Source organism: Schistocerca serialis, chromosome 6, assembly GCF_023864345.2.
Source record: "Schistocerca serialis cubense isolate TAMUIC-IGC-003099 chromosome 6, iqSchSeri2.2, whole genome shotgun sequence".
NCBI classification, from domain to species: domain Eukaryota; kingdom Metazoa; phylum Arthropoda; class Insecta; order Orthoptera; family Acrididae; genus Schistocerca; species Schistocerca serialis.
The window spans coordinates 629,394,955-629,422,789 of record NC_064643.1 but is presented as its reverse complement, the minus strand read 5'-3'; the positions used below and the strand labels follow the sequence as shown (position 1 = coordinate 629,422,789).

Genomic DNA, 27,835 nt, shown 5'->3' with positions numbered 1-27,835 from the left:
CGTGTCGTCGTAAAACCCACGGCTTCACCCAGGTACGTTTCCTTTTTTTTCCCCGCTTCTCTTCCGCATATGCACACAGTGCAATTGTGGTACATGCAACTGCTGCGGTTAATAACAAGTTGTTGTTGTTGTCAGCCATCTTGAACTTTAACGAAAAATATGATAACAGTGTAATACCCCTTTTTAGCGCCACGCCAAAGATCTTTGTCTTCACACCGTTTGCAATTTGGCCACGCGTAGCGCTAGACGTCAACACAGAACAGATCGGAAGCTTATCGGCCGCATTAAGTGGTTTTCCTACCATAACTTGCGTGCTATGCTAATATGAAGTTTTAAAAGCACTGGCGCATTAAAGAACCTACAAAAATAAGCTTTGTCAGGTAAAGACATGGCGCGGGTTAAGATAGCTTCTGACTGCAAATATGGAACGTATACAGTTTCAATTCAACTATTTTTTTGTGTTGTGCAATACGTAGGACGACAAAATAATTACATTGCAAGCCGTCTAACCTTTCACTAATTTGATTGTAGTTGAACACCTACAGAAAGCGCATAAGAAGAGATCGTTGGTATAGCACGCCGAAAAAAGTTCAATAATCCACGGCATGAGATGACATTCGTCTGTCATTACTTTCCTGGTACGCTTATTAAGAGACCTTAGTCAATGTCTCTTCTACTTCTGATGTTCGCTATTACCGTTAGGTGGATTAAGATGTTTTACAGTGTGATATTTCCTTAACACGCACATGTGTCGCCTAACTCTGGTAAAGCAACTTTACCGCCAATTTACAGCACTGAAAGGTGTTGTACACGCTTATATGCGTATACAGAAATTTACTTACAGCAAATCTGGAAGAAATACTTGCTGTATGCTGCCACAGCGCACAGCACTCATTTTTCATCAGCACATTTCAATATCACGACATTTTGTCTTACAATGCAAAGATGTTAGCTGCCACAAGGATTCTGGATACTGGCCAGAGTTACTTCAAACATGCTGAGATACACTGCTCTTATGGAATTCTTAGCTCTGCATAATTATTTTAATTAAAAGAAAAAGTGTAACTATGACAATTATTACTAACAATGATTTGCTGGTATTGGTAAGTTTAAATTATTGCATGACGTACCTTAATCAAATAATATTTCTGCGAAAGTTACAGCTAGAGGTGAGCTGCATAAAATATTCTTTTCAGTTTGCCGTTATCACATCAATATACTGGTTTTCACATCCTGCGCTTTATTCTTAAGGTGTATAACGGGCGACTGGGTATTCGACGTGTGAGTTAGGTCTACATGAACGATCTTGCCTCCTATATTCTTTCTTTGTAGCCTCTTATACTCCCTCTCAGCCTGTTTTCTTAGTGTCTTTTATAATTATAATTAATGTTTGTGTTCTTGAAGCTTGCTATTTCCGTAACATGCGGTCACATATTGCGTTCCTTCAGTATTTGGTCACGTGTATGTTTACACTCTACGTAACTGGAACTCCATTGCCTTTTATAATTTGACTTAAAATGTATTGGTTTATACTACATCGTTTATCTCTTTCTTTAATCCAAGTCAACAATTTTTCGTAGGTTAGTCTGTCGCTATAAGCGTTTACGAGATGCAGGGCAGAGCATGGAGAACGTCCGTTGCACATAATCACCGGTACAATAAGAAACGTTCTGAGTTTCAAGGCCTAATTCTGCGAGTAAATCCAGGTGAAAGTTAATTCTCTTCAAATAATAAGTTCATTGCATTCAGATAATGTCGAGTTTAAGACAGATTACAGTTTAAATTATGTGAATTTAAATGACTTTCCTATAAAAATCTTTTCACTGTAATAAACTGTGGACTAATTGAAGCTGCTGCTTGTTCGTTCCTTTTCCAGGCAGACGCCCAGGATATTCCGTAGGTTATGCTGAGCTTGTATTAGGGGCGTAATCTGTTAACACTTCCTAATTCCAAAACAAACGGAGGCAAGACTTCTGTCATCAGTACACTGTACAGTAAATGTTATTCCGCAAACGTCATTATTTTGAAATGTTGGAATTTGTAACTGAAAATATTCTGTCAATGAACAGAAATAATAAAAACAAAACCTTGCGCAAAATACAATGGAAATGGCCTAATGAGGATACATTTATCGTGTTAACAGGAAAAAACTCTCCAAAATACTATTTAAGTACTCAGTTCAAGAACGGTATAGATTGAGTGATACGGAATATTTACGGTAAATGAATACTGTAGGAAATATCATGAGAAATCGAGCGGCCGTTGGAACACTAGATTTGTTGAGAAAGTTTCGGAGAAATTTGGTTATTTGAAGAATAAACCACATACCAGACAGTAGTGCGACCGATTCTAAAATATTACTCCAGCGTTTGGAATCCTTAAAATGTTAATACGACAGGTGACGTCGAACGAATTTAAAGAGACACTTTTCCAGGGTTAAAACAGATCAATAAATCCCACGTGAAAGTGCATCGGAGATGCTCAGGCGCCTTAAATGGATATCTTCGGAAGAAAGGTGCAGTTATTCTTGCGAAACTCAGTTGGATAAATCTTGACAACCGATAGTTGATAATATTATCCAAAAGATATAATTCTCCGACGTACATCTCACCGTAAGAATAAGGTACGGGAGATTTGAGTATGTAACGAGACACGGTGAGACCCACTTTCCTTCGCTCCACATGCGAATGGATCAGGAAAAAAATGGTAATATTGGTACTATGTAACTTCCACCATGCACAGTACAACGGATCACAGGGTTAATTATGTAGATAAATAAAGCGCAAATTCATGGAGAAACTTGAAAGCTAACTTCCAAGAGATAACCAGAAGAACGTAAGAAACAACACAGCGAATTCACGAGACATTTCTGGAGGATAAAAAGGAAAGAATCTTCAAGCCAAATGACATTTTTAAACATTTTCTTGTAATCGGCAAAACAAAGCATGAAGTATAACGATGAAGTGATATTACACCGGTAATCTTCAGCGAAAGACTTTTAATTCGTGAGAGAAAACACTAATACATAATAGCAGTAGGAAACCTCTCGTGACATTATTGCACCAGCCAAAGTATTGGTGAATGAGAAACAGGAAAGATGTGCTTTATACTTTACTTTATTTGATTTATATATGCAGACACAGTGACGAATAAAAATTTGTACCCAGGCCGAGATTCGAACGCGGGTCTCCTGCTCACTAGGCAGATGCGCTAACCACTACGCCCCCCGGGCACAGTGGCTTTGCACAACTGGAAGCTCCATACGTGACTGGATCAAGAAAGAGCGCTACTAACTAGCACAGTGCGACGTATACTGTGCCATGCACTTCACAGTGGTTCGCAGAGTGTGTATGTAAATGCAGATGTTGATGGAGACAGTTGTGTAACGCCTCTGTGGTTAAGCACATCTGCCTAGTGAGCAACAGACCCAGGTTCGAATCCCAGCCTTGGTACAAATTTTCATTCGTCACTTCAGTCTGCATATGTACATTATAGATATTTGAAACTTGAAAAGGTCTCTGGAACCAAAGGTCTCTGAAACCATATAGTTTTATCTGATTACTTTATTTTCTTTAAGTACCCTTTTCCAGCGAAAATTGTTAATTAAAATAAATGACGACGAACTGTATTTGAATCCTGCTGAAGAATTGCTATCTAAATAACCTGCTAGCCTCGTGTTCCAATCGCCGTGACTAACAACGCCATTAAGCGAATAAATTTCTGCTAGTTTGGTGAGCTACAAACGTGACCACATGAGATGACATTGTGTGCTGTGGCTTAATGACGCCGTATGTATTTGGCAGGAAAAGGCGTTAGTGAAATCGGAGCATCTAGACTCTAGAGGTGTGACGTTTCAGAAACAAGCCCTTAATATCAAACGAGAATGGTTAATTGGAGGCTAGACTTTGAAGCTGGAGAGCACTGGCAGTGCCCGACCCGCTGTTCGCAATTAACGGCCCTTTGGTGTGAAAGGACAGATTTTTGAAACTATTCTACGAGAAATACGAGAGCTGTAACAAAGATGTAGAACCTGGGAGACTGGATTTTTCCATATGATCATGCAGCACGTCGCACGTTCGCAACTAAATAAGAACCACTGCTACTCCGAATGTGTACTGTGTCCAGCAAATGGCAACTGAATCTACAATATCTGCAAATAAATTAGCATCAGAAGGAAGAAATCTTCTGTATTCTGTGAGTGTAGAACATCAGCTAGTAACTGGCAAGTCAATGCTTTAGGTGAAACATTTTGGCCTCTTAGCTCAAAGCGATGTATCGTCGAATGAAAACATGAGTGTTGCAGGGCAACGGTAAATATAAATACTCTGACATGTAATGACGACAGCAAAGCGATGCCGCTCGTACATGATAGTGTTGTGTTTTTAAGTCGCAGCCGGCCGCTGTGACCGAGCGGTTCTAGGTGCTTCAGTCTGGAACCGCGCTGCTGCTACAGTCGCAGGTTCGAATCCTGCCTCGTGCATGGATGTGTGTGCTGTTGTTAGGTTAGTTAGGTTTAAGCAGTTCTAAGTCTAGGGGATTAATGACCTCATATATTAAGTCCCATAGTGCTTACAGCAACATGAACCATTTTTTTTAAGTCGCAACGTCAGAAATTTGCAGCAAAATACAGGGAGGCTTGGTGAACACGGACAGTTGACCAACTCTACAATCTAAGACAAAGGAAATGACACACCACTAAGGACATATCCAATGAGGACGGAAATCGGTAGATGTGATTTGAATCCACAGACAAAGAAATCATTACAATTTTTTTAAAAATGGATGATGTATTCAAGAGAGAGAGCTTCGTAAATTGGGCAAGTAAATAACGTGTTGGTCCAACTCTGGCCCCTACGCAAGCAGTTATTCGGCTTGGTATTTATTGATAGAGTTGTTGGACGTCCTCCTGACGGATATCGAGCCAGACTCTGTCCATTCGACTCGTCAGATCGTCAAAATCCCGAGCTGTTTGAAGGGCCCTGCTCATAATGATCCAAACTTCTGAATTGGGGGCAGATCAGGCGACTGACCTTGGTGGCCAAGGAGGGGTTTGGCAAGCACAAAGACAAGCAGTAGAAACTCTCGCCTTGTGCGGGCAGGCATTATATGGCTGGAATGTAAGCCCAGGGTGACTTGCTATGAAGGGCAACAACACGAGACGTTGGATATCGTCGACTTACAGCCGTGCTGCAAGAGTGCCGCGGACGATAACCAAAGGGGTCCTGCTATGAAATGAAATCTGTCCCCCCAGACCCTCACTCCCAGTTGTCAGGCCGTATTGGCGGGCGACAGTCAGGTTGGTATCCCACCGCTGTCGGGGGCTCGTTTCGAAGCAAGACTCCTCACTGAAGACAATTCTACTCCAGTCAATGAGATTCCAGGCCAAAGACGTGTCTGGAGACGCCGTGGACGCGTTGTTATACCAATCTGAATGTCGCCCGCTATACGACCCGACAACCAGGAGTGATGGTGTGCGGTGCCATTTCATTTCATAGCAAGATCACTTTGGTTGTCATCCGCGGGACCCTTACAGCGCAGCACGATATTGTACCCTCTGTTTTGTTGCCCTTCATGGCAAGCTAGCTCAGGCTTGCATTTCAGCAAGATAGCGCCTCCCCCCACCGCACACAGCGAGTTTCTACTGTTTGTCTTCCGTACTTTTTAAATCCCACCTTGACCAACAAGGATCTATTCCCTACTGAGAACGTTTGGAGCATTATGGACAGTCCCTCCAACAAGCTCGTATTTTGACAGGGCGAGATATTCTACTGCTTGTCTTCGTGCTTGCCAAACCCCACCTTGACCACCAAGATCACCAGATCTCTCCCCAACTGAAAACGTTTAGAGCATTATGGACAGGCCCTCCAACCAACTCGTTATTTTGACATTCTAAAGCGCCAAATGGACAGAATCTGGCATGATATCCCTCAGGAGGACCTCCAAAACTCTGTCAATCAATACCAAGCCGAATATCTGCTTTCATAAGGCCCAGAGGTGGACCAACGTGTTACTGACTTGCTCTTGAAGCTTTTTCTCTTCAATGAATCATCCAATTTTGCTGAAATAGTAATAATTTGTTTGTCTGTACGTGCACATTACATCTTCTAATTTCTGTCCCATTCGAATTATTCCTTCGTGGTGCGTCTTTTTTTGTCTTCGCATGAATAGAAATTAGGTTTTGAGCATAAATGGGCAGAAAAGTCGATTATTGCTCTATTACACGATTGGCGAGCGCTCATTGGAAGTAGGCACAGTCGTAAAATAGCTAGAAGTATGCCTCCCGAGATACTTAAAGGGTTCAACTACATGCAACCACCTGCAGAAAAGGCAGGTACCAGACTAAAATTCGTTGAAAGGAAATGTAATTTATCCATAAAGGCAGGTAGCTTACAGAACCTTTGTCCGTCCAATTTTAGACAACTGCTTGTCACTCTGGGCCAACGGCCTTGACGCAGTGGTAACACCGGTTCCTGTCAGATCACCGAAGTTAAGCGCTGTCGGACTGGGCTAGCACTTGGATTGGTGACCATCCGGTCTGCCGAGCGCTGTTGGCAAACGGGGTGCATTCAGCCCTTGTGAGGCAAACTGAGGAGTTATTTGATTGATAAGTAGCGGCTCCGGTCTCGTAAACTCACAGACGTCCGGGAGAGTGGTGTGCTGACCACATGCCCCTCCGTATCCGCATTCAGTGACGCCTGTTGTCTGAGGATGACTTGGCGGCCGGTCGGTTCCGTTGAGCCTTCCAAGCCTATTCGGACGGATTTTTTTGTCACTCTGGAGACCTCTTCGGGTACGACTGATCAAGGAAATTCAGAAACCAAAAAAGAGCAGCACCTATTTGTTGAGTAACAATGGCAGCCTCAAGGAAACACTCATCAAATTCCAGCAGTTGACACTAGAAGAGACGGTGTTATGCGTCACGGAGAAGTTTATTGTTAAAACTCCGAGGTTGTACGTTTCAAGAAGTCATATAATACAGCAGGATGTCCCAGGAGGAATGGTCAACATTCTGGGATATTACAGGATTATTTGAAGCAAATAAACTCCATACGGACATAGACCCCATTTCGAATGATTCACGAGTGCTAGCAGCAATCCATCTAGCACAATGACTGTGCGCAGGGAGCTAGAAAGAACGGTTACAACGGTCAAGCAGCTCCTGATACATTTCTGCAGTCAATGCTAAGCGATGTTAGACGTGGTGTAAAGACCGATGCAAATGGACAGTGGATGACTCGAAATTTGGAGTGATGAATAACGCTATACCTTGTGGAAAACCGATGGAAGAGCTTGGGTTTGGTGAATGCCTGGAGAACGTTACCTGCCAGCAGGTGAGTGCCAACAGTGAAATACGGAGGGGATGGCGTTACGGTATGGGGGTATTTTCCGTGGTTAGGGTTTGGTCCCCTTATTGCGATTAGGCGAAATGCAGAAGGGCATGGGTGCGTTTTACAGTACTGTGTACTGTGTACAGCAGAGGAGCAATATCAGCATGATAATACACCATGTCATAAAGCACGATATGTGAGGCAACGATTTGCGAACAATAACATTCCTGAAATAGACTGGCCTGCCCAGAGTCCCGGTCTGAAGCCAATGGAACTCCTTTGGGATCAATTACAACGTCGACTTCGCTCCCGACCCCAGCATCCAACACCTCTACCTTCTCTGCTTTCGGGTATTGAGCGAGAATCGGTTGAAATTCCTCCATATACACTGAAGCGCCAAAGAAACTGGTAGAGGCATACATGCGTAAACAAGCAGAATTCGGCGCTGCGATCGGCAACGCCTATGTAAGACAATAAGTGTCTGGCGCAGTTGTTAGATCAGTTACTGCTGCTACAAGGGCAGGTTATCAAGATTTTAGTGAGTTTTATCGTGGTGTTATAGTCGGCGCTCGAGCGATGGGACACAGCACCTCCCAGGTAGCGATGAAGTGGCGATTTTCCCGTGCGACCATTTCACGAGTGTACCGTGAGTACCAGGAATTAGGTAAAACATCAAATCTCGGACATCGCTGCGGCCCGAAAAAGATCCTGTAACAACGGTACCAACGACGACTGAAGAGAATCGTTCAACGTGACAGAAGTGCAACCATTCCGCAATTTGCTGCAGATTTCAATGCTGGCCCATTAACAAGTGTCAGCGTGCGAACCGTTCAATGAAACATGATCGCACGACACAGAGCTTACGCCTCGCCTGAGTCCGTGAACACCGACATTAGACTTTTGATGGCTGGAAACAAGTTGCCTGGTCGGACGAGTCTCGTTTCAATCGGGCATGGAGATAACCTCATTAATCCACTGACCCCACATGTCAGCAGGGGACTGTTCAGGCTGGTGGAGGCCGTTTAATGGTGTGGTGCGTGTGCAGTTGGAGTAACATGGGACCCCTGATACATCTAGATACGACTCTGATAGGTGACACGTACGTAAGCATCCTGTCTGACCACTTGCATCCATTCATGTCCATTGTGCATTCCGACGGACTTGGGCAATTCCAGCAGGACAATGCGAACCACCCCCCCCCCCCCCCCCCCCCACACACACACACGTCCAGAATTGCTACAGAATGACTCCAGGAACACTCTTCTGAGTTTAAACACTTCCGCTGGCCACCAAACTCCACAGACATGAACATTATTGAGCATATCTGGGATGCCTTGCAACGTGCTGTTCAGAACAGATCTCCACCCCCTCGTACTATTACGGATTTATGGACAGCCGTGCAAGATTCATAGTGTCAATTCCCTCAAACACTGCTTCAGACATTAGTCGAGCCCATGCCACGTCGTGTTGTGGCACTTCTGCGTGCTCGCGGAGAACCACACGGTATTAGGCAGGTGTACCAGTTTCTTTGGCTCTTCAGCGTAAAATCAGATATTTCACTGAAGGTCTCTCAAGACATCTCATTGAATGTGTCCTCAGCATAGTTCAAGCTGTCACAATGGCGAAGTGTGGACACACCTCACGTTAATGTCCTTTAACAGTTGTCCAGATACTTTTGACACATAGTGTTCAAACGAAGCACACTTCCGTCTTAGCGAAGCAACATGAAGTATACTGGACACACTAAATTTATGCCTAATTCATGGATGATAACAATTAATAATACTTGAAAATTTGAATCAAAACGCCAGAAATAAGCTATTTTTTAACGAAAATTAGATGGAACTGGGCGGCCATAGGCAGGGCAAGTAGGACACGTAAAGTTGAAGAACATAATGCATGATGAGTTAGATGAGGCAATCGTCCAGCAGTGGATATCAAACGGGCGATGAATTAAATTTAGGCAGCCGTTCACAACAGATCGTTTGCAAGGACCACGGGAGTTTATCTATCGCTGTAATGAAGTGTCCCGCCACAGCAAATCAGTTTTTTAGTCGTTTATTTAGCCCGTCTGACGCAACGTTCAATTATTATGTTGGCAACGGCGACAGACGTGACAAATTTCAACAGAACGTCTATACTTTGGCGGTAACTGGCACCATGTAATTTTTCCTAGCACGTGGTAAGACGCTAGGTCAATCGGCAAAACAGTTCAATCGACTAGCTGGCAAAACAGCAGACGACTGAGACATAATCGAATAACTCATTTGTCTCCTGTCTGACACTGATACCGGTATATTTTGCTTTATATTCTGCGTTTTACTGTTGAGCGGTGTTATATTTAGCAGCTTTTCGTGTTCTCAGATCTGACGAGTGGATGCACGATTTCACTATCGGTGAAACAATCTTGCACGAACTGCCAAGATCCAGTTACAGATTTACTGCAAAGTGTGTGTGTGGGGGGGGGTGGGGGTGGGGTGGGGAGGGGGAGGGAGGGATGGAGGGACTGGGGGGGGGGAGAGGGAGAGAGAGAGAGGGAGGGAGGGAGGGAGGGAGGGGAGAGAGAGAGAGAGAGAGAGAGAGAGAGAGAAGCTGGTTGCATTCTCGTCGTGGTGGCCGAAAAATATCTCATCGAGCTGCCATCATTGATCTGGCATTTCAATAACGCCCTGAACTTCTGTTCTACGGAAAAACCGTTTATCGGAGCTTATTTCATGTGACAGCATCAGCCACGCAGTATGACTTTATCTTGTTTCTACGAAAAATGGCGACTCTCGGATAAAACCAGTCGAGTGAAACGAATTAAAAATGTTATTAGGGCCGTTAAAACAAGTAAAGAACATCATTTCGCTTTTACGAATGAGTTCATTGTCAGTCCCTTTTTTACGCTTAACATGAGTTAACCGAAAACAAAGAAAGTTAAAAAAAGAGCACGAAAACCCACACATATTCTCGCAGGCAGAGACAGTATGACACAGTTAATAGCGTTAAACCATTGTAAACAGAAGAAAAATCTGCAATAGATGTAAGAACTAATACAATAGAATGAAGATGTTGCTTAACTAAACACGTTTACAACACAATGTGTACACCGAGAAATACTAAATTAAAATTCTATTCCATAATGGCACTAGCTGAAATGTTTATATGCATGAGAATGCTTGACACTGAGCTACAAGTTGGATAGTCTAAAGGTTCTTGGAAGACGGTACTTTAGAAAAATAAATTATACACGAAAAACAAAGAAAAGAGAGCTGGAAAATTGAAAACAATGAAGAGATCCACCAAAATGTGAACTATTGGAGGTAATGGCAAAGGAAAGGTTATTCTTTTTTGGTGAGCTCTCCCGAGTGAAAGAAGACAAGCTAACAAAACAAATACTCATATATTTCTGGAAAAATGCTTCAACACAGCCTGGATTACAGAAATATGAAAATAACTGGAAAGTAAGAATACGAAATAATTAGGAATCGGAGCCAAACCTCATTTACAAAGACGGTCCTCACCTTCGAAGGCGACCAAGGCATTAAAAAATAAAAAAATAAATAGCAGTAGTACAAAGTGAAGAAAGAAAAATAATGGAGAGAAGATGAATGAGCACTGGAACAAGAAGAAAAAAACAAGGCAAAAATGATAGGGAGGAAATGAATGAGTACTGGAATAAAAGGACAAAAACAACAGAGAAAGCAGATGAAATGAAGCTGTTAGTGTATATAGTTTGTTAATGTGAAGGTAAATGAGGTAAATCAGTTTATATGCTCCGAGAGGCTTAATCATTTTCATACTTTTATCGAAACAAGCTCTCAACAAGTTAAAAATAAATAAAAAACAAGTATAATTTCAAGTTATTCCGTTTTCATTTTGTCTTTCTTTATGTATAATGCCTATCAAGAATACAATGCCCACCCCCGTATAGTAGTTATTGTTCTTCTATAGTTATTTAACACCCTGTTTTTCTTATGGGATTAGTTACTTTTAAAATCTTGGTTAAATTCTTTCCCATTAATGCTGATTCTATATTCTTCGAACTTCCTCTACATTTTAGTGACATTTAAAAAAAAATTATTTTGCACGTCCAGTTCCGTGGGTCCAAATTGAGGTGCAAATCTCCATGCTCATGGAATGAGCCGGTACATGAAATTAACATAAATAAAATGAAATGTAGACGAATACTATGCATAATACGTAAAATGGAGGTGGAGGGGGAAGAAAGGAAAGGAAAGGGAAGGAACTATTATTTCAACTGCATCGAGACTTTATGCGGAATCAGCGGCGAGTGAAAATGTGTGCCGGACCGGGATTCGAATTCGGATCTCCTGTTTACTAACTCTTCATAACCTATTCTGAAGCCACCGTGGATCAACCGGACACAGTGTTTATCGCAACTGCGTAGACTATCTCTGCACGCCACTCGGCCGACCCACATTCCAACGTAGAACCATCTAACTACAGTCCCTGTCCATGTCCTCTATGCTCGCTACTTTGAAGTTCTCGCAGCAGGTCGAACGTAGGTCTGCATCCGCAATGATGAATGAAATACACTCCTGGAAATTGAAATAAGAACACCGTGAATTCATTGTCCCAGGAAGGGGAAACTTTATTGACACATTCCTGGGGTCAGATACATCACATGATCACACTGACAGAACCACAGGCACATAGACACAGGCAACAGAGCATGCACAATGTCGGCACTAGTACAGTGTATATCCACCTTTCGCAGCAATGCAAGCTGCTATTCTCTCATGGAGACGATCGTAGAGATGCTGGATGTAGTCCTGTGGAACGGCTTGCCATGCCATTTCCACCTGGCGCCTCAGTTGGACCAGCGTTCGTGCTGGACGTGCAGACCGCGTGAGACGACGCTTCATCCAGTCCCAAACATGCTCATTGGGGGACAGATCCGGAGATCTTGCTGGCCAGGGTAGTTGACTTACACCTTCTAGAGCACGTTGGGTGGCACGGGATACATGCGGACGTGCATTGTCCTGTTGGAACAGCAAGTTCCCTTGCCGGTCTAGGAATGGTAGAACGATGGGTTCGATGACGGTTTGGATGTACCGTGCACTATTCAGTGTCCCCTCGACGATCACCAGTGGTGTACGGCCAGTGTAGGAGATCGCTCCCCACACCATGATGCCGGGTGTTGGCCCTGTGTGCCTCGGTTGTATGCAGTCCTGATTGTGGCGCTCACCTGCACGGCGCCAAACACGCATACGACCATCATTGGCACCAAGGCAGAAGCGAGTCTCATCGCTGAAGACGACACGTCTCCATTCGTCCCTCCATTCACGCCTGTCGCGACACCACTGGAGGCGGGCTGCACGATGTTGGGGCGTGAGCGGAAGACGGCCTAACGGTGTGCGGGATCGTACCCCAGCTTCATGGAGACGGTTGCGAATGGTCCTCGCCGATACCCCAGGAGCAACAGTGTCCCTAATTTGCTGGGAAGTGGCGGTGCGGTCCCCTACGGCACTGCGTAGGATCCTACGGTCTTGGCGTGCATCCGTGCGTCGCTGCGGTCCGGTCCCAGGTCGACGGGCACGTGCACCTTCCGCCGACCACTGGCGACAACATCGATGTACTGTGGAGACCTCACGCCCAACGTGTTGAGCAATTCGGCGGTACGTCCACCCGGCCTCCCGCATGCCCACTATACGCCCTCGCTCAAAGTCCGTCAACTGCACATACGGTTCACGTCCACGCTGTCGTGGCATGCTACCAGTGTTAAAGACTGCGATGGAGCTCCGTATGCCACGGCAAACTGGCTGACACTGACGGCGGCGGTGCACAAATGCTGCGCAGCTAGCGCCATTCGACGGCCAACACCGCGGTTCCTGGTGTGTCCGCTGTGCCGTGCGTGTGATCATTGCTTGTACAGCCCTCTCGCAGTGTCCGGAGCAAGTATGGTGGGTCTGACACACCGGTGTCAATGTGTTCTTTTTTCCATTTCCAGGAGTGTATGAAGGATGTTATGAATATTCCATTCTCGCTTTATTTGGGCACACAAGCGGAATGGAGAGCACTATATAACCCACTTTCTCGAGAATGGAGCGAGACATAGATCCCCTCCAACATTTAAAAAATATGTTAGCCTAATTTTGTATGCAGGAATGCATGATATACAGTTTGTGATCAAAAGTATTCGGACACTAGCAAAAACATACGTTTTTCATATGAGGTGCATTGTGATGACACCTACTGCCAGGTACTCCATATGAGCGACCTCAGTAGTCATAAGACATCGTGAGAGAGCAGAATGGGGCGTTCCGCGGAACTCACGACTTCGAACTTGTCAGGTGATTGGGTGTCACTTGTGTCATACGTCTGTACGCGAGATTTCGACACTACTAAACATCCCTAGGTCCACTGTCTCCGATCTGATAGTCTAGTGGAAACGTGAAGGGACACGTACAGCACAAAAGCGTACAGGCCGACCTCGTCTGTTGACAGACAGAGACCGCTGACAGTAAAAGAGGGTCGTAACGTGTAATAGGTACACATCTATCCACACCATCACACAGGAATTCCAAGCTGTATCAGGATCCACTGAAGTACTATGACAGTTTGGTGGGATGTGAGAAAACTTGGATTTCATGTCGAGCGACTGCTCATAAGCCACACATTACGACGGTAAATGCCAAACGACGCCTCGCTTGGTGTAAGAAGCGTAAACACTGGACGATTGAAAACTGGAGAAACGTTGTGTGGAGCGACTTAGGGAAATCACGGAAAATCTAAATCGGGATGTCCTCCCGAATGCGAGTCCACTGTGCAAACCACTGCGCCGCATCGCTCGGTAGTTATTATGTAAACAACCAGAACGACAAATATTAGAGTTCAGAAAATCCTCGCGTTCACCACCCAATTACAATCACAGAAGGTTGGTGTTTGGTATGCAAGTTCACGCAAAACAATTGCAGGCCCGTTTTTTTCTTCGGAAACGATAATAGCTGAACGTTACTATGACACTATCATGCGATTTGTAGCATTGTTAGGGCCTGATGAACGACACTACGAACTGCAGCAAGATGATGTAACGGTGCACACGGGGAATAGGACAATGACAATAATGCCTGTGTTTTTTGGGGGACACGTCATTTCAAGTGACCTGTGGCTGCCTAGATCCTCAGATTTATCTCCGACTTTTTTCTTTGGGGCACCCAAAGAACAAGGTCTATAAGAACAGTCCTCAGACAATCGACTAACTGAAGCACAACAACATCGAAGACGAAATATGCAACACAAATATGGCAACCATCTAAAAAACGGAAAAACCTGTTGAGATGTGTGTTGCAGCACATGGATGACATTCTCAGCATTTGTTATGAGAAAATATATATTTCATGACCCCCCCCCCCCCCAATGAACCATGGACCTTGCCGTTGCGTGCCTCAGCGATACACATGGCCGTACCGTAGGTGCAACCACAACGGAGGGGTATCTGTTGAGAGGCCAGACAAACGTGTGGTTCCTGAAGAGGGGCAGCAGCCTTTTCAGTAGCTGCAGGGGCAACAGTCTGGATGATTGACTGATGTGGCCTTGTAACCCTAACCAAAACGGCCTTGCTGTGCTGGTACTGCGAACGGCTGAAAGCAAGGGGAAACTACAGCCGTAATTTTTCCCGAGGGCATGCAGCTTTACTGTATGGTTAAACGATGATGGCGTCCTCTTGGGTAAAATATTCCGGAGGTAAAATAGTCCCCCATTCGGATCTCCGGGCGGGGACTACTCAAGAGGATGTCATTATCAGGAGAAAGAAAACTGGCGTTCTACGGATCGGAGCGTGGAATGTCAGATCCCTTAATCGGGCAGGTAGGTTAGAAAAATTAAAAAGGGAAATGGATAGGCTAAAGTTAGATATAGTGGGAATTAGTGAAGTTCGGTGGAAGGAGGAACAAGACTTTTGGTCAGGTGACTACAGGGTTATAAATACAAAATCAAAAAGGTGTAATGCAGGAGTAGGTTTAATAATGAATAAAAAAAAAAAATAGGAGTGCGGGTAAGCTACTACAAACAGCATAGTGAACGCATTATTGTGGCCAAGATAGACACGAAGCTCACGCCTACTATAGTAGTACAAGTTTATATGCCAACTAGCTCTGCAGATGATGAAGAAATTGATGAAATGTATGATGAGATAAAAGAAATTATTCAGGTAGTGAAGGGAGACGAAAATTTAATAGTCATGGGTGACTGGAATCCGAGAGTAGGAAAAGGGAGAGAAGGAAACATAGTAGGTGAGTATGGATTGGGGGAAAGAAATGAAAGAGGAAGCCATCTGGTAAAATTCTGCACAGCGCATAACTTAATCATAGCTAACACTTGGTTAGACACTGGACTCGCATTCGGGAGGACGACGGTTCAATCCCGCGTCCGGCCATTCTGATTTAGGTTTTCCGTGATTTCCCTAAATCGCTCCAGGCAAATGCCGGGATGGTTCCTTTCAAAGGGCACGGCCGACTTCCTTCCCCGTCCTTCCCTAATCCGATGAGACCGATGACCTCGCTGTCTGGTCTCCTTCCCCAAACCAACCAACCAACCAGCTAACACTTGGTTCAAAAATCATAAAAGAAGGTTGTACACATGGAAGAATCCTGGAAATACTAGAAGGTATCAGATAGATTATATAATGGTAAGACAGAGATTTAGGAACCGGGTATTAAATTGTAAGACATTTCCAGGGGCAGATGTGGACTTTGACCACAATCTATTGGTTATGAGCTGTAGATTAAAACTGAAGAAACTGCAAAAAGGTGGGAATTTAAGGATATGGGATCTGGACAAGCTGATTAAACCAGAGGTTGTACAGAGTTTCAGGGAACAATTGTCACAAATGGGGGAAAGAAATACAGTAGAAGAAGAATGGGTAGCTCTGAGGGATGAAGTAGTGAAGGCAGCAGAGGATCAAGTAGGCAAAAAGACGAGGGCTAGTAGAAATCCTTGGGTAACAGAAGAAATATTGAATTTAATTGATGAAAGGAGAAAATATAAAAATGCAGTAAATGAAGCAGGCAAAAAGGAATACAAACGTCTCAAAAATGAGATCGACAGGAAGTGCAAAATGGCTAAACAGGGATGGCTAGAGGACAAATGTAAGGATGTAGAGGATTATCTCACTAGGGGTAAGATAGATACTGCCTACAGGAAAATTAAAGAGACCTTTGGATAAAAGAGAACCACTTGTATGAATATCAAGAGCTCAGATGGAAACCCAGTTCTAAGCAAAGAAGGGAAAGCAGAAAGGTGGAAGGAGTATATAGAGCGTCTATAAAAGGGCAATGTACTTGATGAGAATATTCTGGAACTGGAAGAGGATGTAGATGAAGATGAAATGGGAGATAAGATACTGCGTGAAGAGTTTGACAGAGCACTGAAAGACCTGAGTCGAAACAAAGCCCCGGGAGTAGACAACATTCCATTAGAACTGCTGACGGCCTTGGGAGAGCCAGTCCTGACAAAACTCTACCATCTGGTGAGCAAGATGCGTGAGACAGGCGAAATTCCTTCAGACTTCAAGAAGAATATAATAATTCCAATCCCAAAGAAAGCAGGTGTTGACAGATGTGAAAATTACCGAACAATCAGTTTAATAAGCCACAGATGCAAAATACTAACGCGAATTCTTTACAGACGAATGGAAAAACCAGTAGAAGCCAACCTTGGGGAAGATCAGTTTGGATTCCGTAGAAATACTGGAACACGTGAGGCAATACTGACCTCACGACTTATCTTAGAAGAAAGCTTAAGGAAAGGGAAACCTACGTTTCTAGCATTTGTAGACTTAGAGAAAGCTTTTGACAATGTTGACTGGAATACTCTCTTTCAAATTCTAAAGGTGGCAGGGGTAAAATACAGGAAGCGAAAGGCTATTTACAATTTGTACAGAAACCAGATGGCAGTTATAAGAGTCGAGGGACATGAAAGGGAAGCAGTGGTTGGGAAGGGATTGAGACAGGGTTGTAGCCTCTCCCCGATGTTGTTCAATCTGTATATTGAGCAAGCAGTAAAGGAAACGAAAGAAAAATTCGGAGTAGGTATTAAAATCCATGGAGAAGAAATAAAAACTTTGAGGTTCGCCGATGACATTGTAATTCTGTCAGAGACAGCAAAGGACTTGGAAGAGCAGTTGAACGGAATGGACAGTGTCTTGAAAGGAGGATATAAGATGAACATCAACAAAAGCAAAACGAGGATAATGGAATGTAGTCGAATTACGTCGGGTGATGCTGAGGGAATTAGATTAGGAAATGAGACACTTAAAGTAGTAAAGGAGTTTTGCTATTTGGGGAGCAAAATAACTGACGATGATCGAAGTAGAGAGGATATAAAATGTAGACTGACAATGGCAAGAAAAGCGTTTCTGAAGAAGAGAAGTTTGTTAACATCGAGTATAGATTTAAGTGTCAAGAAGTCGTTTCTGAAAGTATTTGTATAGAGTGTAGCCATGTATGGAAGCGAAACATGGACGATAAATAGTTTGGACAAGAAGAGAATAGAAGCTTTCGAAATGTGGTGCTACAGAAGAATGCTGAAGATTAGATGGGTAGATCACATAACTAATGAGGAGGTATTGAATAGAATTGGGGAGGAGAGGAGATTGTGGCACAACTTGACAAAAAGAAGGGACCGATTGGTAGGACATGTTCTGAGGCATCAAGAGATCACAAATTTAGCATTGGAGGGCAGTGTGGAGGGTAAAAATCGTAGAGGGAGACCAAGAGATGAATAGACTAAGCAGATTCAGAAGGACGTAGGTTGCAGTAAGTACTGGGAGATGAAGAAGCTTGCACAGGATAGAGTAGCATGGAGAGCTGCATCAAACCAGTCTCAGGACTGAAGACCACAACAATAATAACATATACCATGAATCAAGTACATTAATAAAGATTTGATTTTTTTGAATTTATGGTTGCGTGACTTCTGGCTCACACTTAGTCTCCTGATACTTTACATTGAGTGTCCAGTCGTTCTAGGCAAATACACGTGCCGCTATATGCGTGCTGAATCGATGGAACAAAGTTCAAAGACAGTACAACCAGCACTAAGTCGCAGCATAGCCCGTCATTCTTTTAATTATCATTCAGGAGGCGTGGGAGAGAGGCTATGTGACTGCCCACATCATCTGCCTGCAGAGAGATACTTCTGGTTATGCTCTTTTGTGATTTAGTCCTGTTACAAGGCAGACGGCTTTCCGCCGTCTATTCTTGCCTCTCTTGTGCTTTTCGTCTGCCCTTGTATCTTTTATAACACGCAACTGTCCCTCTCTTTCTATTATCCTCCATTTGCACAGCAATATCACTGTTCCTTTTTAACATCTTATTACAACCTTCCCTATTGCCTACGAAACTGGCATATAGCTACATGTATCCCGCAGAGTCCTTTTTTAACTCGAACCTGCAATAAACGCAGACATATTCTTTCAGTGCATCAGTTTCTATCGCTCCCGACAATCATCTTTTCCGTTCCGCCCATATCTCCCACCCGAGCCGTTCTGTACAGTACAATAAGCCATGTCATTTGAAATTTCCTGTTCTTGAAATGTACAGTCTCATTTGTTCATTTGCGGTCAGTGGTATGTTCTTCTGATGAAATGAAATGCACATTAAAAAAAAAAAGTCGCCTACCACAAGACAAAGCATATTGAAAGTTCAAGTAAGTACACTCGTGAGTAATTGAAGTAGAGATAGCTGCTGGTTTGGAAACTGTATCGCAGTGGCGAATGGAATATTTCTCCGCATGTTGCGTGACTGGAATGAGGCCAGAGTTCGGGCAGGCCATCGACGCGACAGTCGGGCGCAGGATGGACAACGTGCTCATACCAAAATATGTGGGCGAGGCTAGGTGGTGGCTGCCCGACGCATGCGGCTCCACGTCTCAGAGATGTTGCCAGCACAGGTTTTGCAGCGTACCACTGCGTCGCGAACGCATCGTGAGCACCACGGTTTGTGCAGACAACTTGTTGACGACGGGTGCCGGTTTCAACTACGGAGAATTGTAGCGGTGGTTAGACGAGTCGCAATGCAAAAAATCACTAACCAATTCAGTGCTCGCTGACAGCTACAATAGGCGAGCAATCGTGCAACCCAGGAGCACCAACTCGCTGCGGGCTACTGAAGCCGCTGCCCCAAACGTGTACCTTTGGCCATCGCAACGCCGCACATCATAGAGAGCTTGTGCACACGAACCAGGTTACTGGACGCTCCACGCAAGGACCGACTGCAGTAAGTAACAGATTTGCCACGTCGGCATCAGGATGTGGGTAAAACGAAAACCAAACTGTTAGGTGGTGGACGCGGTCTCGTGTGCGGGGTGTTTACGTGGGTTGAAATGCGGCTCCTGATACGTTTTCTACCGCAGCTGACCAAGGGCCAACGGCAAGAACGTACACGCCACAGAAGGCGACGTCGTTGGCACTGAAGCCCCGCTAACGAAGGCGAAATGGAAAGCGACGGCAATACTAAGAAGAAGAAGAAGAAGAAGAAATGGCACTGAGCACTATGGGACTTAACAGACATGGTCATCAGTCCCCTAGAACTTAGAACTACTTAAACCTAACTAACCTAAGGACATCACTCAACACCCAGTCATCACGAGGCAGAGAAAATCCCTGACCCCGCCGGGAATCGAACCCGCGCGCGGGAGGCGAGAACGCTACCGCACGACCACGAGCTGCGGACGAAGAAGAAGAAGAAGAAGAAGAAGAACTCTTCACAGAAGTGGTTCGCAACCTTTCTGAAACCATTACCCCTACGTGGAATCAAATATTAGACAATAACACAACACCCAGTCATCACGAGGCAGAGAAAATCCCTGACCCCACCGGGAATCGAACCCAGGCACGGGAAGCGAGAACGCTACCGCACGACCACGAGCTGCGGACGAAGAAGAAGAAGAAGAAGAAGAAGAACTCTTCACAGAATTGGTTCGCAACCTTTCTGAAACCATTACCGCTACGTGGAATCAAATATTAGACAATAACCTCCCCCCCCCCTCCTGCCCCCCTCCCTCCATCATCATCAGCCTTAGCGTCCAACCAAACTTCAGAATGAAAAAGAACTTTCTTGAAATACTTTCATTTTTAAAACGACAAAAGATAAATGACATTTAGTTTATGCAGGCGCTTTATTAAACCACGAACTAATGAGTCAATGAGACTTCTGGTACTGGTTATTTCCAACAACCCTTTTATGGAATGATGAAGTAATTCTCAGTGCCTGGTGGCTGCTAGGTACAACTCCTTCTCCGAAAAATAAGTAGGCTATTCACATTGTGGGTAGACACTTATTAAAAAACATGCTTCCTCGACGCAACCATATCCTGCACCCCCATTTCAAATCAAGCAAGCTAAAATGTGGCAACTATTCGTAAGACTGTTTGTAAACCACGTGACTTCTGGACTCCTTACTTCTGAAATGATATAAACTGGAAGTTCTCAGTCTGCCAATGCTTTGTGTCTGACCACCGCCGTTAATAATAAGAAAATAATAATAATAATACTAATATAGTGTTGGCACTATAGCAGTATAGTATCGCTTATACACTTACCAGTGTGTTGTGCTATCAATTATACTGTTTATTGTTGCGAAGTGAATAATGAAGCGCCGGCCGGAGTGGCCGAGCGGTTCTAGGCGCTACAGTCTGGAACCGCGCGACTGCTACGGTCGCAGGTTCGAATCCTGCCTCGGGCATGGATGTGTGTGATGTCCTTAGGTTAGTTGGGTTTAAGCAGTTCTAATTTCTAGGGGACTGATGACCTCAGAAGCTAAGTCCCATAGTGCTCAGAGCCATTTGAATAATGAAGCAATTTCTGCTCTGTTGCGAAAACTACCTGCAGAGAATGCACTTTCGTGAGGTATTTAAGCACATGTGATATAAGTGTATCATTTTCATAATCATACATTTGCGGTACAAAGTATGTGTGTAGTGCGTGGACCGTGCGCGGAAGATACTGTTCATACATTTGTTTCACAAGGTGTAACCTTCACCTCACTGTGGCATGCGTTCACTAGTATTTGAAAAAAAATTGTAATTCTTAGTAACTTACGTAATCAGTACCAACGGTCTTGCATCAGTGGTAACACTGGTTCCCGTCGGATCACCAAAGTAATGCACTGTCGGGCTTGGCTAACGCTTAGACTGGTGACCGTCCTGGTCTACGGAGCGCTCTTGGCAAGCAGGCTGCACTCATCCTTGGGAGGCCAATTGCGGAGCTACTTGATTGAGAAGTAGCGGTTCCGGTCTCGAAAACTGACAACAGCCAGGAGAGAAGTGTGCTGACCATATGTCCCTCCATATCCACATCCAGTGACGCTTACTGACAGATGATGATACGGCGGTCGTTCGGTACCGTTGGGCCTTGAACCCTTTTGTTTTCATCCCTCATAAAATTTCATTTTACTCCTCAGGGGGTAATTACCCCCAGGATGGGAACCACTGCTCTACAGTATAGAAGGCTTCAGCGAAAACTAGATGAAACTTTGTTAACTAATAAAAGAATCCTTCAGATTATTCGATGGTGAAGCGATAAACTGTTCATGTGCTTTATAGTAAACGGTAGTTCAGTTGATGATTACTTATAAAGAGTTTAATAAGGTGTATTGCACTATGAGGTTATCACCTGTAATGCAGAAGATACACAACTGTAAAGCAACAAACTTCATTGTGAATAAAAGCGATACAGAAAGGCATTGCCCAACCTTACTCATCACTTTATACAATAGTTACGTACAGCACCCTGCAGGCGATGTATAACTTCAGCGAGATATATACCGTTCCATGGCTCCCAACTGTATAAGAGTAATCCTTCATAAAAAGTCCTGATTGAGCATTTCTCCATACTAAGAAGTAAGCAGAATCCGAAAGGTGAGACGGATGTAGAGACGACATGAAACGACATCTTCAGTTCCTGGTGGCAAGATGGAGCAGGTCCCTTGCGAGAGAAACGCCCCCTACTATTGCCAACATCACCCGAATTCACGCACGCTTTGATCATGCACTGTGGTTCTTTCACGCAGAACAATGCAAAAGCACACACCACCAATGCTGCTATGGCAGTATCAAGGGGTGTTTTCGATGATAGAGGAACCATCCAATAACTGTAGGCCTTTTCGTTAGTGGTCCGTTCTGTGGTAAAATGTTTCATTGTACTGTTCACGTACCTGTCATAAGATACAGACCGGGGAGAAAAGATCGGTCGAATAATTCGTGTTGCACTAATCGCGCACCACACTCCTGTTTTCACATCATTCACAAGCTCCTGATGCAACTAATGAGGGTTTTCAGAAGTACAACATGATTTGTGAAACGTGAGCCTTTTCCCGACTTATCGAATGTTCAAATAGTTGCCGGGAACGCATCCGGGTAACAGCTTCGACAACTCGCGATATTTCGACAGCTGAACACCGCCGTCTTTTTCAAGGCAGCACAAATTAATGTGAGGTCTCTGTGCCCGACAACCTAAACCATCAATGTCAAATTGTCAACAAAAAGGCATTTGCAGGAAGACAACACACACCGTAAAAACTCCAAAGTGCTACCAGCAGTCCAGCTGGCACAACGACTGTGCGTGGCGACTTGAAGAGAATGGTGTACAATTGTCCAGATGCTCCTCATAAGCCATATACGTCTGTAGTTAATGCTAAGCGCCGCTTGAGGTGGTGTAAAAAGCGACGCCACTGGGCAGTGGACGACCGGAAATGAGAGATTTAGAGTGGTCAATCATGCTGGGCCCTGCGGCAATCCGATGAGAGGATTTGGGTTTTGCGAATTCGTGGAGAGCGTAGTGCCATCAATGAAGTTTGGGGAGATAGTGCTATGGTATGGGGGTGTTTTTCGTGGTTAGGGTACGGTTCTCTTACTGCACTTACCAAGACGCTAAATGCAGAAGAATATGAACACATTTTACAACACAATAGATGAACATTTCGCAGACGGTGACTGTATCAGCATGACAATGCACCGTGTCATAAAGCATGGTCTGTGGGGCAATGATTTGTGCACAGTAGCATTCCGGATATGGACTAGACTCCAAAAGCCCCGATCTGAACCCAACGGAACAACTTTGGGAGTGGTTAGAACGCCGACTTGGTTTGAGACTCCAGCGTCCTACATAACTATTTTCTATGGCTTCGGCTCTTCAGAAAGAATGGGCTACCATTCCTCTGCAGACATTCAGACACCTCGTGATACTGACACCAGCAGGGTTCAAGCCGTCAGAAAACGAATGGTAGACACTGCCCATATTAACGTCCACTTACAGCTGTTCAGATAATTCTGCTGGGGAGGTGTATATGCTACCTGTCAGGGCCCGAGAAACGGTTGGTTGGTTGATTTGGGAGAGTCGACCAAACAGCGGGGTCATCGGTCCCATCGCATTAGGGAAGGACGGAGAAGGAAGTCGGCCTTGCCCTTTCAAAGAAGCCATCCCGGCATTTGCCTGAAACGATTTAGGCAAATCACGGAAATCCTGAATCAGGAAGGTCGTACGCGGGTTTGAACCATCGTTCTCCCGAACGCGAGTCTATTGTGATAACCAGTACGCTAATTCGCTCGGTGCGTGAGAAACGAGCCGATTATGCGGCGATGGAAACCTGCCTTCCAGTTACTGGTTCCCGAGGAAGTCACGCGCAGCAAGAGGTGCATCGAACGTGAAATGCCTGCATATTTCGGAAAGCAAACAACTTAACACGTCAGACATCGCTATGTGGTGAAGAGCCACGTCTTAGGTCTAGAGATTTTAGTACTTGAGTTGAAACTACAGGATGATTTAACCACGCACATTTCAAACACCGTGTATGCACGATGGTGAATAGTGGGGTTTTGTCATAAAATCTTTGCTTACCGCAGAAGTTCATTAAGCCTTCTCAGTTTTATGACACGTAAGTGATTAAAGTAAGAACAGTACTCAAACTTCCTGCAAAATTAAAACTCTGTGACGTTTGGAAAGTTGTAGATGAGGTACTGGCGGAAGTAAAGCTGTGAGTCATGTCCGGGGAACTTAATTGGTGGAGCAGGTACCGATGAAAGGCGAAGGTTCCCTCTTCTAGTCCTGGTCTGGCACACAGTTTTAATCTGTTAGCATGTTTTATTTCAGCGCACGTTCTGCTGCAGAGTGAATATTCGCTCTAGAATAACAACTCTGTTCTAAAAAACTCTGTACAGGTATGTCTTTTCGCAGACTGCCTCTAAATTGAATTGATTTCACCACTGCTCCAACTTTTGTCCGTGCCTTGTACACACCGCAGCTGATGAGAATGCTGTGGCTTGTAAGCGACCTGCTCCAAGGATAATCAGTCTACAGGATGTTTCCGTGTTGATGTTCCATACTTTCAGGGATCATGGAGAAAGCCAAATGTATCAGTCTGAGGTAAGGGACCCTGGTTCGGAAGCGACAGAGTCGAAAGTTATAAGAGAAAATCGGGACGATACCTCTGACTATGGAATACAACTACATCTACAGCTACATACATACTAAGGTGCGTGGCGGAGGGTACCTTCTACCACTACTAGTCGTTTCCATTCCTATTGAACTCGCAGATAGAACGAGGGAAAAACGGCTGTTTATAAGCCCTATTTCCCCTATCTTATCTCGTGGTCCCTTCGTGAAATGTATTTTGGCGGCAGTAGGATCGTTCTGCAGTCAGCTTCAAATGCCGGTTCTCTAAACTTTTTCAGAGGTCTTCTTCGGAATGAACGTCTTCTTCCCTCCAGGGATTCGCACTTGACCTCCCGAAGTATATCCGCAAGACTTCGATGCTGATCGGACCTACCGGCAACAAATCTAATAGCTCGCCTCTGAATTGTATCTATGTCTTCTTTAAATCCGACCTGGTGCGGGTCCCAAACACTCGAGCAATACTCAAGAGTGAGTCGCACTATCGTCCTATTGTGGTCTCCGTTACAGATGACCCACACTTTCCTAAAATTCTCCCAATGAACCTAAGTCAACCATTCACCTTCCCTACCGCAATTCTCAAATGCTCGTTACATTTCATATCGCTTCACAGACACTTTCCTGTACACCACAGTATCATCAGTGAACAACAGCAGGTTGCTGCCCACCCTGTCTGCCAGATAATTTACGTATATAGAATATAGCAATCATCGTATGTCACTTCCCTGGGGGATTCCTGATGTTACCACTGTCTCCGATGAACACTCTCCGCCGAGGGCAACGTACTGGGTTCTATTGTTTAAGAAGTCTTCGAGCCAGTCACGTATCTGTGAGCCTATTCCGTATGAACATAACTTCGTTAACAGTCTGCAGTGGTGTATCGTGTCGAATGCTTTTCAGAAATGCAGAAGTATGAAACTGAGAAAGGAGCAAGCTGGGTTTCGTACTAGCGATGCTTTCAAAAGCTGTGCTGATTCATGGACAAGAGCTTTTCGGTCTATAGGGTGTTACAAAAAGGTACGGCCAAACTTTCAGGAAACATTCCTCACACACAAAGAAAGAAAATATGTTACGTGGACATGTGTCCGGAAACGCTTACTTTCCATGTTAGAGCTCATTTTATTACTTCTCTTCAAACCACATTAATCATGGAATGGACACACACAGCAACAGAACGTACCAGCGTGACTTCAAACACTTTGTTACAGGAAATGTTCAAAATATCCTCCGTTAGCGAGGATACATGCATCCACCCTCCGTCGCATGGAATCTCTGATGCGGTGATGCAGCCCTGGAGAATGGCGTATTGTATCACAACCGTCCACAATACGAACACGAAGAGTCTCTACATTTGGTACCGGGGTTGCGTAGACAAGAGCTTTCAAATGCCCCCATAAATGAAAGTCAAGAGGGTTGAGGTCAGGTGAGCGTGGAGGCCATGGAATTGGTCCGCCTCTACCAATCCATCGGTCACCGAATCTGTTGTTGAGAAGCGTGCGAACACTTCGACTGACATGTGCAGGAGCTCCATCGTGCGTGAATCACATGTTGTGTCGTACTTGTAAAGGCACATGTCCTAGCAGCACAGGTAGAGTATCCCGTATGAAATCATGATAACGTGCTCCATTGAGCGTAGGTGGAAGAACATGAGGCCCAATCAAGACATCACCAACAATGCCTGCACAAACGTTCACAGAAAATCTGTGTTGATGACGTGATTGCACAATTGCGTGCGGATTCTCGTCAGCGCACACATGTTGATTGTGAAAATTTACAATTTGATCACGTTGGAATGAAGCCTCATCCGTAAAGAGAACATTTGCACTGAAGTGAGGATTGACACATTGTTGGATGAACCATTCGCAGAAGTGTACCCGTGGAGGCCAATCAGCTGCTGATAGTGCCTGCACACGCTGTACATGGTACGGAAACAACTGGTTCTCCCGTAGCACTCTCCATTCAGTGACGTGGTCAACGTTACCATGTACAGCAACAACTTCTCTGACGCTGACATTAGGGTTATCGTCAACTGCACGAAGAATTGCCTCGTCCACTGCAGGTGTTCTCGTCGTTCTAGGTCTTCCCTAGTCGCGAGTCATAGGCTGGAATGTTCCGTGCTCCCTAAGACGCCGATCAATTGCTTCGAACGTCTTCCTGTCGGGACACCTTCGTTCTGGAAATCTGTCTCGATACAAACGTACCGCGCCACGGCTATTGTCCCGTGCTAATCCATACATCAAATGGGCGTCTGCCAACTCCGCATTTGTAAACATTTCACTGACTGCAAAACCACGTTCGTGATGAACACTAACCTGTTGATGCTACGTACTGATGTGCTTGATGCTAGTACTGTACAGCAATGAGTCGCATGTCAACACAAGCGCCGAAGTCAACATTACCTTCCTTCAATTGGGCCAACTGGCGGTGAACCGAGGAAGTACAGTACATACTAACGAAATTAAAATGAGCTCTAACATGGAAATTAAGCGTTTCCGGACACATGTCCACATAACATCTTTTCTTTATTTGTGTGTGAGGAATGTTTCCTGAAAGTTTGGCCGTACCTTTTTGTAACACCCTGTATAGGAAATTTCTTATATTCGAACTCAGAATATGCTACAGAATTCTGCAGCAAAGCAGTATTGCTCCTGGAACATATCCCACTTGCTATTTGTCAAGGGATGCGGTTGCAACGTGATTGATCCCCACCTCACTTTGGACCGAGGGTTCGTTAACACCTGGATTAGATGTTCCCTGTAAAGTGGATAAGCAGAGGAGGTCCTGTATATCACTAAACGGCTGAAACCGTCAGCGGGTCACCACGTCCCAGGTGCAGGTTGTCTATATAAAAACTTCCAGGGAAACTATTGATCGAATTTAAAATGGTACCATAATCAACTCATTAAGAGGTAAATCTTACTCTGAAGGTGTAACACAATAAATCAAGTACACTGCTCAAAATAATTAGTGGTTTGTGATTTTGGGCGTCTGCCGTACTCAGCTGGGCAATAAAATGAGGACTGGTATGTTACCAAATCATACCTTCATATTTTACAAGTTAAGTACACACGAAAACATCTTCACACCCTCGACCATGTACAAGGAGAGAACT

At 44.6% G+C, this 27,835-nt stretch overlaps 1 protein-coding gene and 1 non-coding gene across 5 annotated transcripts in view; both read right to left on the bottom strand.

Moving 5' to 3' along the window:
• LOC126484253 (ERC protein 2-like) overlaps window positions 1-27,835 on the bottom strand; it is a 465,233-nt gene that overhangs the window by 419,177 nt on the left and 18,221 nt on the right. The window lies entirely within an intron of this gene.
• On the bottom strand, window positions 3,161-3,232 carry Trnat-agu (transfer RNA threonine (anticodon AGU)). Its single transcript has one exon. It is a non-coding gene; the product is annotated as a tRNA-Thr (tRNA).